The 5,655-nt window shown below is 36.1% G+C and overlaps 1 long non-coding RNA gene across 1 annotated transcript; it reads right to left on the bottom strand.

The window, feature by feature from the left end:
- Positions 1 to 623: 623 nt before the first annotated feature.
- Positions 624 to 5,081, bottom strand: LOC120527186. The gene is made up of 8 exons (XR_005633284.1): positions 4,976 to 5,081; positions 4,509 to 4,815; positions 3,910 to 3,962; positions 2,032 to 2,071; positions 1,866 to 1,930; positions 1,555 to 1,644; positions 1,057 to 1,370; positions 624 to 786 (listed from the first exon to the last, which is right to left on the bottom strand). It is a non-coding gene; the product is annotated as an uncharacterized LOC120527186 (long non-coding RNA).
- Between the last annotated feature and the right edge of the window lie 574 nt (positions 5,082 to 5,655).

The following is a 5,655-nucleotide window of genomic DNA, read 5'->3' as shown; positions in this document are numbered from 1 at the left end:
TGCCCCCATGTACTACTGTTGAAATGAGACAGGAATCAACTAAAACATTTTTGACCCTGACTCATCACCAGAAACCCTTTTTGAAATCATATATGTTGAAAATTATTGGAACTGTCCTTCACTAATAATGCAGTAGTTGTAAGTTGCTTGTTAACAACTGAATTGCAGACTGACATCATGTTTGTTTTGAACATGGCCATGTAACTTACAAAAATTGTAAGACTAGGATATGATGGTACCTGTCAATTACACATGAGTTACGGTCGATAATATACCATCGGAGGTAGTCTGATACAATTGTTCTCTTTTCTTCAAGAGTAGCCACATATCTCAGACAACCAGCTGTCTGTAACATTATGCTATATTCTATATATATTTTTTTCTCGCAAAGCTTCGACAGAAGCAGCACGGTCAATCTAAAACACAAAAAAATAGGCATATACAGTATATATAGTTCTCATAAATTTCTGTTCCATTACTTATTTGTTAACACTATATCTTGTACAATCACAGAACAATAAATGCATTACTCTGTGTATGTTATCAAGGAAGTAATGACTGTCTAATAAATAAACCCTTCCCTACTATAGCATTATGCTTTTCCTACCTCTCGCAAAGCTTTCTTTATTTTTTCTTCAGTTACATCATTCACTGTTGCTTTGAATGAAGGCTGGCCTGCAAGATACAGTACAAGATCTTCTGAGATGAAATGCGGACCTGGGCCTCCATGAACAACTGATACCGCAATCATCTTTCCTGCCAAGAAGTACTCCTCCTCCCTGAGAGCTATGAATAAAAATCATTCATATTTTAGAATTTTGGGTGATTTACAATTTGAACCACAATTCCAAATTGCTTTTAATGTTATTTCTACTGTTCCACACATATTTAGCAACTACTTTTGGAAACATACAAATATATTCCATAATGCATTAAAATCAAGACAACCCTAAGCATGTTGTTGCTAAATACCTCTGGAGCAGTTCAAGTAACAAAGTGTATCAGTGATGTGATATATAATTACAAGTCACACATCTTAACACTATGTAGACATACCATTTGCATTGTAGACTAAGTAACGTTGTCCTGTTGGTCCATCAAAAATTGGTCAGTCTTTAAGATGGTTCATTAGTAGAGTAAGAAACTCTCGTCTTGGACCACCTGTATCAATTCCATCCTCAAAAACACCAGCATCATCAGTAAATCTGACTAGCATATCACAGGTTTCTGAATATGTTGCACGCTTGAAGCCTCGGACTGCTCCATCCCAGACATTTGACCTTGTAATGTTGAACCGGCTAACTCTTCCATGATCAATATGATGCGACAGCTTTGCAATGATATCAGGTACTGTGATGTTTACCTCCTCTCTAGAATTACACAAGACTGAGTTACATTTGTGAAATGTCAGACAGTATACAGTTTTCTATTTTTTGCACAACACTGATGTGCAGTAAAGAGCTTCTTTCACATATTATCACATAAGTAATTCAATCTTTTACCATTAAGTGCACAGAGAAAACCTATTGCTATTGTCAATAACTGCCAGCTTACATGGTTGCGTCTGATAAATTCCCCAAATTTACAGGAACTGGCTCTTCATCCTCTTCTTCAACACATGGTGCATAAAGGTTTGTATATTTACTGTAAAGAAATTATCATTCCAATGTTAAAAGACAACTCCACCCATTTTACACTAAAACATTCTTCTTAAGTAATTTTCAACCTAAGTAAATCCCTGAAGTATTTTTTGTAAGTTAACCATTCTACAGATATTTTAGAAACAACATGGCAGTTTATTTTTCATCTAATCTAAAAACGTCTACCAAGGGAATAGTCACATTTTGTCAATTGTTTTTGCTTACCTGTAGTAAGTGGACTTAGTCACATTGTATTCAGGTAGAGTATCTTCAGTATCAGATATTACTATCTGAAAAACAAAGTGACATGGGGAACTTAAATGTCCAACACAACATAAAACAAAACTGAAAGAAAAAAATATTATGAGGTAACATTTGGTTCAATACTTACCTGTCCAGCTTGAATCGTTGATGAATGTCTGGATGCATCTCTGAAACATGTTAAAATTACTACTTTAGTACAACAAAGTATCATGGAGTTAAAAAAGAAATTTAAAATTATGGTAACTTATAATAATCTAGATAATTTTGCTAAATTTCACAATATTCTTACATTATTTACAACTTCATCTACAGTGGTGTGAAAAACTATTTGCCCCCTTCCTGATTTCTTATTCTTTTGCATGTTTGTCACACAAAATGTTTCTGATCATCAAACACATTTAACCATTAGTCAAATATACCACAAGTAAACACAAAATGCAGTTTTTAAATGATGGTTTTTATTATTTAGGGAGAAAAAATCCAAACCTACATGGCCCTGTGTGAAAAAGTAATTGCCCCCTTGTTAAAAAATAACCTAACTGTGGTGTATCACACCTGAGTTCAATTTCTGTAGCCACCCCCAGGCCTGATTACTGCCACACCTGTTTCAATCAAGAAACCACTTAAATAGAAGCTGCCTGACACAGAGAAGTAGACCAAAAGCACCTCAAAAGCTAGACATCATGCCAAGATCCAAAGAAATTCAGGAACAAATGAGGACAGAAGTAATTGAGATCTATCAGTCTGGTAAAGGTTATAAAGCCATTTCTAAAGCTTTGGGACTTCAGCGAACCACAGTGAGAGCCATTATCCACAAATGGCAAAAACATGAAATAGTGGTGAACCTTCCCAGGAGTGGTCGGCCGACCAAAATTACCCCAAGAGCGCAGAGACGACTCATCCGAGAGGTCACAAAAGACCCCAGGACAACGTCTAAAGAACTGCAGGCCTCACTTGCCTCAATTAAGGTCAGTGTTCACGACTCCACCATAAGAAAGAGACTGGGCAAAACGGCCTGCATGGAAGATTTCCAAGACGCAAACCACTGTTAAGCAAAAGAACATTAGGGCTCGTCTCAATTTTGCTAAGAAACATCTCAATGATTGCCAAGACTTTTGGGAAAATACCTTGTGGACTGATGAGACAAAAGTTTTTGGAAGGCAAATGTCCCGTTACATCTGGCAAAGGAACACAGCATTTCAGAAAAAGAACATCATACCAACAGTAAAATATGGTGGTGGTAGTGTGATGGTCTGGGGTTGTTTTGCTGCTTCAGGACCTGGAAGGCTTGCTGTGATAGATGGAACCATGAATTCTACTGTCTACCAAAAAATCCTGAAGGAGAATGTCCGGCCATCTGTTCGTCAACTCAAGCTGAAGCGATCTTGGGTGCTGCAACAGGACAATGACCCAAAACACACCAGCAAATCCACCTCTGAATGGCTGAAGAAAAACAAAATGAAGACTTTGGAGTGGCCTAGTCAAAGTCCTGACCTGAATCCAATTGAGATGCTATGGCATGACCTTAAAAAGGCAGTTCATGCTAGAAAACCCTCAAATAAAGCTGAATTACAACAATTCTGCAAAGATGAGTGGGCCAAAACTCCTCCAGAACGCTGTAAAAGACTCATTGCAAGTTATCGCAAACGCTTGATTGCAGTTATTGCTGCTAAGGGTGGCCCAACCAGTTATTAGGTTCAGGGGGCAATTAGTTTTTCACACAGGGCCATGTAGGTTTGGATTTTTTCTCCCTAAATAATAAAAAACATCATTTAAAAACTGCATTTTGTGTTTACTTCTGTTATATTTGACTAATGGTTAAATGTGTTTGATGATCAGAAACATTTTGTGTGACAAACATGCAAAAGAATAAGAAATCAGGAAGGGGGCAAATAGTTTTTCACACCACTGTATTTAGAGCATAAACTCAAGGGTCTGTCCCAAACATGTGATTTGATCACATTACCAGCTGACAGATTACTTACATTTGCAAATTAGTACTTACACTACATCTTCTAGTTTGTGTTTGGGTGTACTTTGGTTGCAGTCTTCAAAAACCTGAGGGTAAATACAGCCTATATTATTCTTCTCTTACTACATAAATACTTATCAATGAAATGTTGCCTGCTGAAACATGGCAAGTTGTTAGTATTTCTGACAGATAAACTGGCTGAACAATAAAATGATTCACATGCGTTACACCAAATGCCATTTAAAATGTAAATCCTACTGTTTGTCCAAGTACAATGCAGGAATGTATTTTCAAACTCAATTACAGACGTTACTAAGTAACTAGCCTCTGTTGAACCAAAATATTGGCAAGCATTATGCACAGAACAGCTCTGGTTAAGATAATTAATACGGCCATTCAGTATATAGCTTTCCTAAATTATTTGTTTCATGTTAACACGCCACAGTGTCAGCCTGATTGAATTCAATTGTGCTCCTACTTGTAACAAAAATTTCAGAATCTGAGTCTGATTCTGAGTTAACATCCACTGCAGTTAAAGGAAACAAAATCAACAAATTATTATGCATTATTATGTACAGTATGTCACAGCACTGTGAAATATGTAAAAGTGCTAAATCATCAGATCCACTAACCTCTTCTGAAGTCTTTTTCAAGGCATATAAAAAAAGAGATCCTGCAATATGCCTTTCCTATTTCCTTTTTATATTCTGCCAATATGAATGGCCTTTCTGTCCCAGGCACATTGACCACCTCTGAGCAATCTGGATACAAAAGTATATATGGCCCTTCATCCATGTCCCTGTTAAATGTTCTCTTTTTCTGGACAGCTAGTTTCAGCAGATCAGGTGCTGCTACCAGAGGGTCTGTAAATAATGGGAGTGTTTTCCCTCTTACAGGTTTTAAATCACTTCCATTTGGCACCATCAATCCTTTGTTAATCTAGATTAATAAAAGTAAACAGAATGAGTTTTCTGTAAATTATACATTTATAAGTTTGTTGCATAGAAAGTTAAACACCAAATGGGTCCACTGATTAAACAATAACTGTCCCTGCAACCATTGTCTTGTATACATGACACAAACAGTTAAGCCACCTAACCTGAACTTGTCTCTGTTCTTGTTTTAGTCGTCTCTTTGACCCACAGCTAAAGGACTGTCTTTCTTTTGATTTGAAGTTTCTGTAGTCCATGAACTGTTTATATGATGGGCACAGTTGTTCTTCTGGAATGAACAGAATTGAATATCAACACATTAAGGACAGAATAATTGTAATCATTTATGAACCATAAAATGTATTGATGTGTATTTAGTTCAACTACTTCCACAATATTGTTTAGTATAATTACTCGTAATATGTGACCTTTATTTTATGACCACTACAGGTAACACTGCTTGTTAAAAGATGAGATGCAAAGGTGTGCTTCTATAAGTTTTTTTAACCCAAAAAAAAAACACATCATGAATCTCTTTACATTTTCTTCACAATACTCTTAAACGGCATAAATATACAGTACACTAGGAAAACCCATTCCATTTCCTGTTGTAAAAGCCATTTGTTAGTTACATTATAATTAGTTGAGATTAGTATTTTGTTAAAATGTTTGTGTATATATTAGTGCATAGTCAATGGGAGGTTCTATTATAATCCCTACAAGCTAAATTGTAAATGGAATATTCTAATTATTTCTTGTCATTCTGATTACACACTATTTCATTTTATGATCTGCCTTGCAGTTGGTAAGGCATGGAGGGCAAACAGCTTCAAACCGTACTGACATA

This window comes from Polypterus senegalus, chromosome 4, assembly GCF_016835505.1.
Source record: "Polypterus senegalus isolate Bchr_013 chromosome 4, ASM1683550v1, whole genome shotgun sequence".
NCBI lineage: Eukaryota > Metazoa > Chordata > Cladistia > Polypteriformes > Polypteridae > Polypterus > Polypterus senegalus.
Note: the sequence above shows the minus strand (reverse complement) of the source record. Positions and strands in the feature narration are given on the sequence as shown.